We start from the raw sequence: 16,989 nt of genomic DNA, 5'->3' as shown, positions 1-16,989 counted from the left end.
AAACATTTAAGCATGTTCTCGATGCACTCTTTTACATATTTATCACATGAATGCATCCTAGATCTTTTCTAGACACTCCATTGCTCCTTTGGACAAGTGTGTGAGTTATTAACTCGTGCTCTGATACCACTCTATCATGACCTGAACCCACCCCTATGGATTAAGGTCATAACTGGCCATAAATCATGGGATTACCTACAACCTCAATTGAGGCTAAACATATATCCTTACAAATAAAGGGGCCAAAATGGAAGCAGACTAAAAATTTTATCCAACGAGCTGTGCTTACATGACAAGGCAAAAAAAACATTTCATAAGCAGCCTATAACAACTCACACATCAAATAGAGTTAACATCTTGTAACATTGTACAACCAGGAACTTTCAAACATATAGCCAGCCAAACAAAAGTTTATATACATAGGTGGTCCAACGTAACCACCAAGGTAGCAAAGAGTAAAACAAAGGAACAAGACAAAGTATCGTGCGTGAGATGTTCGAGCTGACTTCACAAAAACTTGGATTTCTCTTACATCCTTTGCAAAGGCAGGGTTTTGACATCTCTTTGCTCACCTATATACATGTAAATAAAAGTGAGTGTAGCCCAGTGAATAATACCAAAGTAAAGAAGTTATATGAATGAAATTCTCTAATAAGGAATATTCTTGTCAAACACATCAAATGGCCTTAGGCCCATTCATATTATATCAAACGGCCTCGGGCCCAAGTATAACAAATGACCTAAGGCCCAATTCATTCATGTCAAAATGGCCTCGGGCCCAATTCATTCATTAGACGACCTCGAGCCCAATTCATTCATATTAGATGGACCCGGACCCAATTCATTCATCTCAGACGGCCCCGAGCTCATTTCATTGTGTCAAACGGTCTCTGGACCAATCTTATCAAACAGACTCTAGCCCATTATTTTATATTTATATTTATGTGCATTTTATATTCATGATCGTAATTATATTCATATTCAACCAGTCTTAGGCCCAATGCATTCATATTCATATGGCCTTAGGCCTATTCATATCCTTATCAAATATATCAGATGGCCTCAGGTGCAAGTACAAGATACGACCTCGGGCCCAATTCAAATATATCAAACCAACATATCTATGAAGCTTATATAGAAGTAACTGATGGAAACAAAGTACTTGAACATATCTTTACTTAGATATTACTCACCTTGTTCCATCGATTTATTTGTCGTTGCGCTTGACCCTATACATTTCATGACACATTGGGTCACAAGCAATTCATTCTGTTCTTAACTTGTTTATTTTTCTTAGGCCTATTTCTAATTTCTCTTAATTCATTTAAAATGCTCAATGCATGCCTAAGAGTGCTTAGAAATGGATGAGATCGGAGAACAGAACATAATACAGCTTTTCAAAAGTTTCTAAAAAAGAGCAACTTTGGTTGCTCTAGTGGTCTGCAAAACTCTGTAAAAATACTGGTTACATGAATTTTATGCTTGAGCGAGACTCTTATCGCTCGAGCGAGGAGTCTTGCAAAATAGGGTTCGCTTGAGCACAAAATTCGTTGCTCAAGCGACTGTGCAATTCTCTACAAACTTCTGGGAGCTTGATTTTTACGCTCAAGCGAGACTTCCTTCACTCGAGCGAATAGATCGAATTCTGGAATTTTCAAAATTCTGTTTGAAGTTCAAAACTCACTCCCAAAGGTCCAAAGCTTGCAAATTTGTACCAAAGCATGGAAAAGCTTTGTCTGACATGTGAACATAGTTAATTTGAAACGAATTTGGCTAAAATTATGGTCCATGTTCCAAATCATTCAAGATTCTTCTTGTCAAATCTAATACTCATGCAGTTAAGTCTCACATCTTCATGAATCTTGTATGCATGTAAGATATTGACTCTAATTCCACCTCAAATGGTACAAATGATGCTCAAAGTCATGGAGCTCAACAAAATTATGCATGTATGTATGATTTGGTGCCATAATCTTCATGTTCCAAGAATCATCTTCCAAGTGTGAACATGAATACTTAGAATTGAGTTTCATACCATGGTAATTCTTACATTCATGCATCAAATGATTCTCAAATCAACATGAATTACATGTATCATGGTCAAATATGAAAATTCATGGCAATCTCTTACATGCATATGTTTATTAACTTCAAATTCATCATATTCATTTTAAATCTTGTACTTAGTCTCAATTTATCTTTGAAGTCACTCAATTATGAATTTAAACTCATGAATTTGTGTTCAATTACTCACCTAGAAGCTCAAATCTTCCAAATTCTAGCTAGTTCTTAAGTTAATCTTGTCAATCTTCAAGCTGTTTGCTCCATTCTCCAATTTTGCCTTCACTCTCTCTCTCTCTCTCTCTCTCTCTCTCTCTCTCTCTCTCTCTCGTGTATTTTCAGCCATGTTATGAAATATGAGCTCAAAAGAATGAGCATAAGCGTAAATAGGCCCATATATATGCTTTCCTAATCAACTTTGATTAAGGCTAAGTAATTATGCTTAATTTAATCAACTTAATCTAATTATTTTGATCTGAATCAATTTTTAATTAAATCTCACTGTAGGCTCTAAAAATCATGCTAACCACAAAAATATGGTGAATTTCAGTTTCTGTTGCCTCTACGACCTTCAATTGATCTTAAAATAGAAAATCAAACAGATTTTCCTACGGTGAACAGATAAAACAAATTCAAACCACATACAATCACATAATTGGCACTCAAAATCATATTAGGTACATAATCATAATCGTAATTAAGATTAATTAACGTAACACAGAACAGGGTTGTCATAAGAAGAGTCTCAAGTATTTTTTTAACCAAAAAGAGTTGAATATGGGACAATGGCGATGGATTGAATTAATTAAAGACTGTGATTTGCAAATCTTGTACCATCACAGGAAAGAAAATACTGTTGTCGATGCCCTCAGCCAAAAATCAATTGGGAACTTGGCTTGTTTACTCACCGGACAAAGAGAATTGCTCCAAGTGTTAGCAAGAATTGAAGTTAAAATTGTTTTGCGAGAACAAGGTGGGACTTTAGTTGCTATTACTGCACAACCGACACTCATTGAGGAAATTAAGGAGAGACAGCAACAAGATGACTTCCCAAAGAAAGTGATTGATGAAAGAGAATCTAAACCGAGATCAGGTTTCATTTTTGACAATGGAGTATTGAAATTTCAAGGGAGGTTGTGTGTGCCCAATGACATTGACTTGAAGAAGCGAATTCTTCAAGAAACCCACTGGTCAAAATTCTCCATCCATCTGGGGAATACTAAAATGTATCAAGATTTAAAGCTAAACTTTTGGTGGCTGGGAATGAAGAAGGACATTGCCGAATTTGTGTCTAAGTGTTTACAATGCCAACAAGTCAAAGCCGAGCATCAATGACCTGTGGGATGGCTCCAGCCACTTGAATACCAGAGTGGAAATGGGAGCACATCGCTGTGGACTTTATCATTGGACTACCTCGCTCCATTAGAGGTATGGACTCAATTTGGGTTATTTTTGACTATATAAGCAAATCTGCTCATTTTCTACCTGTGAAGACATTTTATAATGCAGATAAGTTGGCTATAATTTATATTAACGAAAGTGTGAGATTGCATAGAGTTCCTGTGCCCATTGTTTCTGATAGGGATCCGAAGTTTACTTCGAGATTTTGGCAAAGCTTGCAAAAGGGATTGGGGACCAAATTGCGACTAAGTAGTGCATATCATCCACAAATCGATGGGCAATCTGAAAGGACAATACAAATGTTGGAGGATATGTTACGTATGTATGTGCTAGACTTCCAAGGAAATTGGGAGACTTATTTGCCCCTAGCCAAATTTGCTTATAACGACAGTTTCCATTCTAGCATTGGCATGGCACCTTACGAGGATTTATATGACAGAAAATGTTGGTCACCGATTTGTTGGGCAGAAGTTGGAGATAGGCCTTCGTTGGGGCCCGAAATTGTGCAAGAAACAACGGAAAAAGTGAAATTGATTCATCAACGGTGAAAGACAACACAAAGTCGGCAGAAAGCTACGCGGATGTGCGTAGATGGGATAGAGAATATGAAGTGGGTGATCATGTCTTCATAAAAGTGACACCAATGAAAGGACAAACTCGTTTTGGAGCTAAGGGCAAGTTAGGACCCCGATACATTGGGCCTTATGAAATCATTGAAAAGAATAATCCAGTAACGTATCAAGTGGCTCTCCCCCCTAGTATGGAGCATATGCATAATGTATTTAACGTGTCCATGTTGCAGGATTATCTTCGAGATTCTTTCCATGTGATTGAGTCGATTCACATCCTCTTGACTAATGATTATACATATAAAGAACGACCCATTCCAATTGTTAACTGCCGGATCAAGAAATTCAAGAACAAGGAAACACTGTTAGTAAAAGTGGATTGGAAAAATCACGGTGGCATGTATGCAACATAGCAAAGAGAAGAGGATATGAAAAGAAGATACCCAGATGTCTTTTCATTGGACCCTACATTCTTTACGGAAGAATGTATTTAAGTTTGGAGGACCAAACATCCTAAGGGGAGGGGGGAGAATGTAATAGCTGTCTCTTTAATTAATTCTTAAATTATGTGATTTGACTTAATTATGTGTTTATATGCAAAATGATATGTCATGTGTTCTATGTAGTATGTGCTCTTGTGCCATGTGTTCATTGCTGCAATGGCCCCAAAAATAATTACAAGGATCCAAATCCAAACACTAGTACAAAGTGATACAAATAAGATAAGAAGCTTTCATTAATTAGAGTTAATATACAAAATGTGACACATGCAATATACATTCATAAATCGTTCATCCTGAATCTACAGCATGTGTTACAAGATGAAATAAGAAATGAAAGCCAAACAGATATTCTTATGCCCTAATGGCTTACATCTTTCCAAGATCATGCTTGGTTACAACAAAAGGAGTCATCAACTCAATACAATAAAGCCCTAGGCTTGAAAAACAAGTAAATACAAAATAAACAAAGTGAGCCTTTAGCTCCACAATCCTCCCAAGCTAAGTCCTTGGCAGAGGCATATCACCAGTACCTGAAAATGTTTTTCCCATGTAGGGTGAGCCAAAGCCTAGTAGAAACAATCTAACACAATATATGAATCTTAACAAAGATATAAGTATAATATGCACATACAATGCCCATGATAACATTATTCATATTTGCATAAGATCATGATATGCCAAGTTTCATATCTCAATCCATTTCATCTTAATTCATTTCATGGTAATTCATTTCACCTCAATCCATGAGTCTAGTCCATTGTTATCCAGACAACCCAACTGAGACCACAACTCAATGGTTTTCTAACCAATATAAACATTACACAAACACTTTAATTTGCCATTTTATAGAAATTTCATTTGCAAGATTGGTACCCTTGTATACGTGCGGTTTTCGGGGCTTTCACCTTGGACACACAAGCCAACTTAATTCAATCGAGTCCATCCACTGTTTCTCCCAAACATGGAGTACATCCCCTTTCTCCTCCCAAACATCATACATATACAATGTATTAACACATGGTCATATTCAATGACAACAAATAAGAGATTAGTTCCAGTTCACCTAATCTTCATGTAATTTATCCTCTACCGGTAGCCCAAAACAGATATTTCTAAATAGATATACAATCTCCAAAATAGATAAACTATCCAAATTTCCGTAGATGAGAGATTGAGAGTATCCAACTCCACCATTTATATAAACATCCATCTAATTTCACATTCCCAATACCAATTTCATTATTTATACAAAATAATTCTTTTAAACATTTTAGGGAAAAACTCCATTTTCTATCAAATCCAACCCCATGTGTCAAAATCAACAAATTTAACACAACACGACCTCATACTATTTTGAATACGTTCATTTGAAAAACCCTCTTTTGATTTTAAACCAAAACCCTAGGTTTGTCTGAAATTCTCCAAATCCCAACCTTAGTTACAAAACCAACAAATGACTAAGTTAAAAATCATAGGAGAGTGTAGAAAGTCCTTACCTCAAAGTGAGAAGACAAGCAAAGCAATGTAGGAACTCCAAAGATGCCAAAACAAAGGTGTATTTGAATGAAAATGTAGCCCTTGAGGAGCTCTACCTTTTTTCCAAAGATACTTGGATAGAGAACCCAATGGATCTAGATGAAAATGTAGAGAGTGTATGAGTTTTAGAGAGAGAGACTTAAGATCTAGGGTTTTGAAATGTTTTAGAGAGAGAAAGAGATGAAAAAGTGACGTAAAAAGTGGTTGCTATGAACTGATATATGCACAGTCCGCTTGAGCATGAGAAGTGATGCTCGAGCGTCAGACACAATAAATTGTTCCGCTCTAGCGCAGGAAGTAATGCTCAAGCGCATAATTCACACTTCCACTGGTTTTGCAGACAATAGACCAACGCTCGATCTCAAGAAAGGCCGCTCGAGCGCCTACCCGCTCAAGTGTAAAATACATTCTCCCAATAGTTTTGCAAACTTGCAAAAGTACTGAGAGTTCACAAAGCCTGCTCGAGCGCAAGAAGTGTTGCTTGAGCGAATGAGCAAAATTCTAGGCAACGAGAGTTTGAAAACTAAGCAACCAACCTACCCCAAATGTAACCACAACAATCCCAAAGCCAAATTTAAGAAGATATAATGGAAGGAAGATGTAAACAACAATATGAAACCATTAAACTCGAGTCCAGGATACAACAAGAGTCGAGTTAAAACCGGAATCGTTATTACCTTCCCCCTTAAAGAATTTCATCCCCGAAATTTCAAATCATGTTTTAAAACTAAGTTAAAACCAACTACAACCATAATGATAATCATTTAATTCCAACACCATGAACCATTCTCCGGTCATTCAATCTCATCGACATGATAAACGAATTCTCAATACTGAATACATAATTCATATTTCCAAAACATATACAATGTTTATAATAAACTCGTATTTCTAAAACATAATCAACATATACAATGTTTCCATATTCTCAAAACATATACAATGCTTTCATATTCCATTAACATAATTAGAAGTTTGATACATGTTCAAACATTAGCAAATAAGTCCAAATACTTCTCGTGACCTTCCAACTCACGTTCCCAAGTTGCTTCGTCAACCCTGTGATGTTTCCACAATACTTTAACTAAGGGAATTGTCTTGCCTTACAAGACTTGGCCCCGAGTATGCAAGACTCTTACTGGTCTCTCCTTATACGAGGCTTCATCATCTACCTCTAAGTCGGTCCAATCCAATACGTGCGATGGATCCAGCTCATACTTCTGAGGCATGTTAATATGAAACACATCATGAACCCCGGAAAACTGTAGCAGCAAGGCCAAACAATAAGCTACCTCTCCAATCCATCCAAGGATCTCAAAAGGCCCAATAATTGAGGAGATAACTTCTCACTCTTTCCAAACCTCATTAAGCCCCTCCTAGGTGATATCTTCAAAAAGACATGATCTCCCACCTCAAAAGACAAGGGTCTCTTCCTACAGTCAGCATAACTCTTCTGGCGACTTTGGGCCATAACCAACCTCTTACGAATAAGTGCAACTTTCTCCGTCGTTTCTTGAACTAACTTTGGACCCAACATAAGTGCATCACCCACCTTGGCCCAACACACAGGGGATCTACACGATCGACCATACAAGGCTTCAAATGGTGCCATGGCAATACTCGATTAGAAACTATTATTATAGGCAAACTCTACTAAGGGGAAGTAGCTCTCCCACTAACCCTTAAAGTCAAGGACATAACCCGAAGCATATCCTCTAAAATTTGAATGGTATGTTCTGACTGCCCGTCAATCTAAGGATGATACGTAGTGTTAAAGGTCAATCTTGTGCCTATCGCACTCTGTAGGCTCTTCCATAACCGAGCCATGAAACACGGATCTCTATCCGAAACAATGGTCACTGTGACCTCGTGCAACCTCACTATGTCCCTAAGTAAAGGTCGGCAAGATAATTTACCAAGTCACTTACACACATAGGTATAAAGTGCGCCGACTTAGTCAAATCGTCAACTACCACCCAAATGGCATCACTATCCCGTTGAGTCCTCAGAAGGCCCACAACAAAATCCATCATGACATGCTCTCACTTCCACTCGGCTATAGGTAAGGGTTACAACAAACACGCTAGCCTTTGGTGTTCGACCTTCACTTGCTGACAAGTAAGGCACCTTGACACAAACACGACCACATCCTTCTTCATACCCCTCCACCAAAATTGGCGACTAAGATCGTGATACAACTTTGTGCCTCCCAGATGCACCGCAAGGTGTGAATGGTGAAACTCTCGGAATACTTCCTCTCAGCAAGACTCCGGTACGAAGAGACGGTCAAGGTATCTAACACTTGAGTCGGAGTACACGTTCAAGCCTCTTTCTACCTTTGCACTGGAGATCTTCTCCTAGAGGGATTCTACCTCAAGGTCACCCTTCTGTGCTTCTATCACTCGGTTCACAAGTGTAGGTTGTGCCACTTCTGAAAACAAGGCTGCAGACTCAACGGACTTGCGAAGATGAAAGTCAAACTCACCAAGGGCACCCAACATCTCCCATTCTCGGATAGCAATACAAGCTACACTACTAGTGGATTTCCTACTCAAGGCGTCGGCCACAACATTGGCTCTCCTCTGCCTTAGATTTAAGTCTTTCTGTGTAAACAGATATTTCATACTCTTGTGATCAGAAAACACCTCAAACTTTTCTCTATACAGATAATGCCTCCAAATCTTCAAGGCAAAGATCACTGTCGCTAACTCTAGGTCATAAGTAGGGTAATTTCTCTCTTGTGTTTTCAACCACAGTGAGCAATAGTGTGACAACCCTACTCTGTGTTATGTGAATTAATCTTAGTTATGCTTATGATTATGAGCTTGACATGATTTTGAGTGCTAATTATACGATTATGGGTGTTTGTGAATTTATATCTGTTCATTGTAGGAAAATCTATTTGATTTTCTGCTATAAAAAAATTAAATTGAAGGCCGTAAAAACCAAAATTGGCCTTATTATTGTGATTAGCATAATTTTTAAAGCCTATGGTGAAATTTAATTGAAAACTGATTTGGATCAAAATAATTAGATTAAATTGATTAAGGATAATTGATTAACTCTAAGCAAATATGATTAGTCGAACTAATCACCACTATATATATATAAAGTGCAAGTGCCTAGGCTCATAATGTTGAGCTCTTAACCTTGAAAAATCTAAGAAAGGCCTATATATAGAGAGAAAGTGTGATTCTAAGGGAGAAGAGGCTCAAATTTGAAGTCTTGAGCTCAAAGCTTGGAAAATTGAAGAACTAGGCTCAAGAACTAACTAGATTTGGAAGAGTTAAAGACTCTAGGTGAGTAATTGAACTCAAATTTATGAGTTTAAGTTCATAACTATGTGAATTCAAGAAGTATATGTTGATAAATATGAGAATTGAGCTAAATGTGTTGAATTTAAGATCAACTTGGGCATGCATGCATAAATTTATTGTGATTTCACATATTTGAGCATAAATCATAATGATCATATTGAATTTAGAGTTGTTTGACACATGCATGCATGAATTGTCATGTTTTGAAGCCCAATTTTAAGTCTTAAAGCTTGTATATGCAAGATGTGAAGCATGGATTTTACATACATGGTTTCAACCTCATGATTTAAGCTTGATTTCGGAGATTTGATCCATAATTCGAGTAATTAGCCCCAAAGTAGAAGCGTTTGCATGTGATATAATGATTTTCCATGTTTTTGTACCAAAAAATATAAGTTTTGAACATTTGAAGATGTGTTTTGAACTTCAAACAGAGTTTTGGAAAACCCAGAATTCGACTTGTCCACTTGAGCGAGAAAACTATCACTCGAGCATGAAAGTTGAGCTCCCAAAAGTTTTGCAGAGCTTTACACTGTGGCTCGAGTGGCAAACTTTATGCTCGAGCAAACCCTGTTTTGCAAAATTCCACGCTCAAACATCGAGAATCTCGCTCGAGCATGAATTTTACGCAACCAGTACTTTGGCAAACCAAAGGGGTCCGCTCGAGCGACCAAAGCTGTGCTCGAACGGAGAGCCCTGTTTCAGAAATTTTGAAAAGTCATTTTTTTTATTCGTTTTCGGTTCTTTTTTCATTTCTAAGCACTCTTAGGCATGCGTTGGACATTCTAATTGAATTAAATAGCATGAAAGGAGCCTAAGAACATTATGCAAATTAAAGAACGGAATAAATTGAATTATGACCCAATGTATTATGAATTATGTAGGGTCAAGTGCAAGGACGAATAAAGCACCGGAACACTGTGAGTAATATCTTAGTAAAGATATTTTTGTGCATGCATTATTTTCTAAATGTTACTTACGTGACAAATTTCTGAACTTATGAAATTGTACTATGAATGAGTATTCTATCCATTCGATTCGTAATAGAATCTGTAAGGTGAATGGTGTAAACATATGAAATGGGCCTAAGGCCATTTGGTATATTTCATGAGGACACGGATTGGGCCTAAGGCCGTTTGGAATGTCTAATAAGATAGACTAAAGGTCATCTTATATACAAATTAGACCAAAGGTCGTTTTGAATAAAGAATTGATTAGACCAAAAGTCGTTTTGAATATGAATACGGATGTGATCATGATCATATGCGCATAATTATGAACATAAGAATGGTGGACCTAAGGTCGTTTGGTAGTATGATATGGAGGACCGGTGGTCATTGGTACATGGATCCATTAGAGTTGATGTCTATCTATGAATGAGTATTGGACCCCGAGGTCGTTTTGTGTAGATGGACCCAAGGTTGTTTTGTATACAATAGACCTGAGGTCGTTTTGTGCGTAAGTTGGACCTGAGGTCGTTTTGTATATGGATATGATGTATTGGACCCGAGGTCATTTTTCTTTGTTATGATCTATAAATTTGATACGAATGGAAATAGTAGTTCAAATGTTTAAACTCTGAGGATGACTTAATTATGAACAAATCTCATTCATTAACCTCTTTACTCTGGTATTATTCACTGGGCATTAGCTCACTCCGTATTTATATGTATGTAGGTAAGCAGCGAGACGTCCAACTCTAGCCCCAGTGAGCGTTGAGAAACCAAGTTCTGTGAGGTAAACCAAGGTTGCCTTATGCAGAGGCCTTACTTTTGTTTTACCTTTCTTTTATTCTTTTGCGGTCATGTATGACTGAACTTGTATAACCTTGGTTTTGAAGTTTTTGTTTTTGTTGAATGTTGTCTACTAAATGATCCTGGACATATATAATACTTATACAATATGACTGTGTGTACGGTGTGAGTTATTATATAAACATGAGAATGTTTGGGTTAAGCCATATATACACAGCTCGTTGGATAATTGTAAATTTTACTTCCGTAATTTGGCCCCCTATTATTAAATTTGGTTTGATTTCTAACTGAGGCTGCAGGTAATCTTGTGATTACTGGCCGGTTATGACTCTAACCCATAGGAGCGGGTTATGGTCATGACAAATAGGCCTACATTCCTCTCTTGCATCAAAACACAACCCAAGCCTTTCTGTAAGGCATCATAATACATTGAATAGCCCAAACCCCTCTCCGGAATAATCAATACTGGAGCAGTGGTAAGTCTAACCTTAAGTTCTTGAAACAACTCCTCACAAGTCTCACTCCACACACACTTGATACTTTTTTCATCAGTTTAGTCAACGGTGAGGCTAGTTTAGAGAAATCCTTCACAAATCTACGATAGTACCTGGCCAACCCCAAGAAACTACAGATCTAGAAGGCATTCTTAGGTGGTTCCCAATCTTGCACTGCCTCTATCTTAGACAAATCTACAGTCACCCTTTTTCCCGGGATACCACATGACCTAAAAAATTAACTTTTTTCAACCATAATTCACACTTCCCAAATTTAGTATACAGTTTATGGCTTCTAAGCAACTCAAGTACTACCTGCAATTGTTTCTCGTGCTCCCACTCAGAGGGTGAGTAAATCAAGATGTCGTCCATAAAGACGACCACAACATAGTCTAGGAACTCACGAAAGATCTGGTTCATCAAATCCATAAACACAACTGGTGCATTGGTTAGCCCAAAGGGCATCACTAGAAACTCGTAATGGCCATACCGCGTACGGAACGCCGTCTTTGGGATATCCTCCTCCCTTACTCTCAACTGATGATAACCTAATCTCAGGTCTATCTTAGAGAAGCAACAAGACCCCTTCAACTGATCAAACAGATCATCTATACGAGGCATTGGGTACTTGTTCTTGATAGTCACTCGGTTCAACTTCCGGTAATCCATAGAAAGTCGCAGCGCACCATCTTTCTTTTGGCAAAAAAGGGTCGGTGCTCCCCAAGGTGAAGTACTAGGGCCAATAAAACCCTTATCTAAGAATTCCTGGAGTTGAATCTTGAACTCACTCAACTCGGCAAGTGCAAACCTATACAGTGCCATAGAAATCATTGTCGTGCCAGGCACTAAATCAATAGAGAATTTGATCTCTCGATGTGGTGGTAAACTAGTTAGATCCTCCATAAAAACATCCGAGTATTCACAATCCACCTTAGGCAACTTGACTCAGACTTCATCACACTCAATACTCAAGAAGCTAGTAAGAGGGCAACTAAGCTCACTCCGCCCACGCAGATCATACACCATTAATAAGACTCTATCAACCCAATCCCCCAAGAAATAAAAGAAATCACCACTCAGGGTACATACGGTAACCCTCTAAAGGTAACAGTCTATAACAGCCTGATATGATGACAACCAGTTTATACCCAAAATAACGTCAAAGCTAGACTTGTCAATCAATCAAATGCAAAAGGAAGTCGGCGACCGGCAACCTCTATGTCACAACCCCAAGATCCCTGCATCAAAACAACTTCACTACCAATAGGTGACTCTACACAGAAAGAAGATGCTAACTGAGCCAATTCTAACCCCAAAACCGATGCAAATGCAGACGAGATAAATGAATGGGATGCACCAATCAACACATTAGCAACTGAATTGCAAAACAAGAAGGTACCTCTCACTATCGAAGGCACTGGTACAAGATTTAGCACGGTAACAGCATACACACGCCTTGTAGGTCTCTGCTCAACCTGCTCACCCCTCGGAGCATAAGCCTGATGCACAGGCTGAGCTGAAGAGGTTCCGTGATTGGCCCTCGAGGCCTGTGGTGATTGTGTAGGCTGGTGGCTCTATGTTTGTCTCAAATCAGACGCGCTGGATGTGCCACCCAATTGAGGACAAAATCTCTTCATATGCCCCGCCTGCCCACCCTCGTAATAAGTGAGCAAATGCCCTCTCCCCTGACTCTGGCTCTAAGAACGAGCTGAAGAAGATGCTGACTGTTACCCTCCTCCTCTTTGCGGGCAAGCTTGGAGACTTGTGGCCCAATTGGCCACACTTATAACAAGTGAAATCTCCCTGACCACCTCTCTCGGAGCCTAAACTTGGCATTGGAAAAGTGGACCTCGACTAAGCCCTCTGGGACTGCTGTGGGGTAGGACCCCTCTGCCTCTTGGTGACCCCTTGAACATCCTAACTCCTCCTGGAGCCCCTCATCCTCTTTTCCTTCAAATGCATTACGGTCTCAAGATGAGCCGCCGCCTCCACAAGGCATCCGTAATCTCTAATCATCGACCCGACTACTTTGAACATGAGCCCAATCCTCAACCTCTTCTCAAACTCCAAAGAACGGCACTCCTCTGTCGTTACTAACTCTGGTGCAGACCTAGAGAGGCTAGTAAATATGGCCTCAAACTCGGCCACCAGAGTGTTCAACTATACAAGCTTGGAGAACTAATCTCTCCACTTCTCCCTAACCGTGGGAGGTAGAAACTTGTCCTGGAAGGCACTGACAAAAGCCTTCCAAGTCACCCCAATGCGCCCACGAGCATACTTTCATCATTGACCCACATCTCTCTTCAATTGGAAGGATGCTAAGGCCACTCGCAACTGGTCATCCTCAATGCCAAGCATCTTGAACCTTTTCACTATCTTCTCTAGCCGTTCATCCGCCTTCAGTGGCTCCTTGGGATCATCCACAAACTCATCCAGATTCGACCAAAAAAACTCTCACTTTAAGAAAGACGGCCATGCCTCAGCTACTTGGGTCTAGACATCATTCTCAGCTTTGAGAATGTCCATAGACTCTCACAACACTCCGGCCATTTCGCGGGCCAAGGCACCCATGGCCTCAGCCCCATTGGCCTAACCAACCCCTTCTTCATATGCCAAAATTTCATCTGATAAAGGCACCTCATGCCTCTCAGGCCTACCACGCCTACCACCGCCACGTCTATGTCCTGACATCCTAATGAAGGTAACAAAGATATTAGCACATTTACAAATGTGCCAAAGCTAACTCACTTGCATCCTAATGTGGTGGACAACAAAAATTCACCCCACATAAGCACGTAATCAAGTAAACACATACGAATTTCATTCCCAGATAATGACCATCTTGCGGCGTTGCCAGAGTTTCAACTAGAAACAGCAGTGATCAAGCGCTCTTCTAATAAGACTTCTAGAAACCCGTAGACTTAATCAACATCCTAGAAATTAAATCTCATACCCATATAATCACATAAGTATGTTATCATATAAACACACATCGTTCGTACAAAAGTCTCTATCAAGCGAGACAAACCCATTGTGGTACTAACCACTTCCTACGTACCCAAAGTATTCAAACCCGGTACACTCTGACACCAAATTGTAATGCCCCAAAAAATAATTACTAGGATCCAAATCCAAACACTAGTACAAAGTGATACAAACAAGATAAGAAGCTTTCATTAATCAGAGTTAATATACAAAAGGTGTCACATATGATATACATTCATAATTCATTCATCTTGAATCTACAACATGTGTTACAAAATGAAATAAGAAATGAAAGCCAAAAAGATATTCTTATGCCCTAATGGCTTACATCTTTCCAATACTTGATTTGTTACAACAAAAGGAGTCATCAGCTCAATACAATAAAGCAGGCTTGATAAGCAAGTAAATACAAAATAAACAAAGTAAGCCTTTAGCTCCATAATCCTCCCATGCTAAGTCCTTGGCAGAGGCATATCACTAGCCTCTGAAAATGTTTTTCCGAAGCAAGGTGAGCTAAAGCCCAGTAGAAACAATCTAGCACAATATATGAATCTTAACAAAGATATAAGTATGATATGCATATACAGTGCCCATGATAACACCATTCATATTTGCACAAGATCATAATATGCCAAGTTTCATATCCCAATCCATTTCATTTTAATTCATTTCATGATAATTCATTTTACCTCAATCCATGAGTCTAGTCCATTGTTATCCAGACAACCCTACTGAGACCATAACTCAGTGGTTTTCTAACCAATATAAACATTACACAAACACTTCAATTTGCCATTTTATGAAGATTTTGTCCGTAGGATTGGCACCCATGTATACGCGCGGTTTTTAAGTCTTTCACCCCAGACACACAGGCCCACTTAATTCAATGGAGTCCATCCCCTTTCTTCTCCCAAACATGGAGTACATCCCCTTTCTTTTTCCAAACATCATACATATATAATGTATTAACACACGGTCATATTCAATGACAACAAAGAAGAGATTAGTTCCAGTTCACCTAATCCTCATGCAATTTATACAATAATCATAGCTATCCTCCACCGGTAGCCCAAAACAAAAATTTATAAATAGATATACAATCTCAAAAATAGATAAACTATCCAAATTTCCATAGATGAGAGATAACGAATATCCAACTCCACCATTTATATAAACATCCATCTAATTTCACATTTCCAATACCAATTTCATTATTTATATAAAATAATTCTTTTAAACATTATAGGGAAAAACTTCATTTTCTTCCAAATTCAACCCCATGTGTCAAAATCAACAAATTTAGCACAACAGAACCTCATATCTACACCCATAACCATTTTCAGTACCTTCATTTGAAAACCCCTCTTTTGATTTTAATCCAAAATCCTTGGTTTGTTTGAAATCCTCCAAATCCCAACCTTAGTTGCACAATAAACAAAAAACTAAGTTAAAAATCATAGGCGAGTGTAGAAAGTCCCTACCTCAAAGTGAGAAAACAAGCAAAGCAATGTAGGAACTCCAAAGACACCGAAACCAAGGTGCATTCGGATGAAAAAGTAGCCCTTGAGGAGCTCTACCTTTTTTCCAAAGACACTAGGGTAAATGGATCTGGATGAAAAAGTAGAGAAAGATTGAGTTTTAGAGAGAGAGACTCAAGATCTAGGGTTTTGAAATGTTGTAGAGAGAAAGAGATGAAAAAGTGATGTAAAAAGTGGTTGTTACGAACTGATATATGCACAGTCCACTTGAGTGTAAGAAGTGACGCTCGAGTATTAAACAAAATAAGTTGTTTTGCTTGAGCGCAGGAAGTGACGCTAGAGAGCAGAATACACACTTCAAGTAGTTTTGCAGACCATAGACCAACGCTCCATCTCAAGAAAGACCACTCAAGTGCCCGCCTGCTCAAGTGTAAAATACATTCTCCCTGTAGTTTTGCATACCTGCAAAAGTATTAAGAGTTCACAAAGCTTGCTCGAGCGCAAGAAGTGTCGCTCAAGTGGAGGAGCAAAATTTTGGGTAACAAGAGTTTGGAAACTAAGCAACCAACCTGTCCTAAACGCAACCACAATAGTCCCAAAGCCAGATTTAAGGAGATACATAGGACGCAAGATGTAAAAAACAATATGAAACCATTAAACCTAAGTCTGGGATACAATAAGAGCCCAGTCAAAATCGGAATCGCTATAATTGCATTGAATTATTGAGAATAGATTGATAGAATTGGAAATAAACCTGTCTGAATCAGTAAACCATAAGATTAAAATTAAATATTTGAAATAGGCAGTTAGAGCTTGATTCATAGTAGTACGTTTCAATTTAGTGGTAATTGAAGAGGCTTGTGATGAGAATTAAGTTATTAAAAACAAAAA

Source organism: Camellia sinensis, chromosome 1 (assembly GCF_055761805.1).
Source record: "Camellia sinensis isolate YWXY chromosome 1, ASM5576180v1, whole genome shotgun sequence".
Lineage (NCBI taxonomy): Eukaryota > Viridiplantae > Streptophyta > Magnoliopsida > Ericales > Theaceae > Camellia > Camellia sinensis.
Note: the sequence above shows the minus strand (reverse complement) of the source record.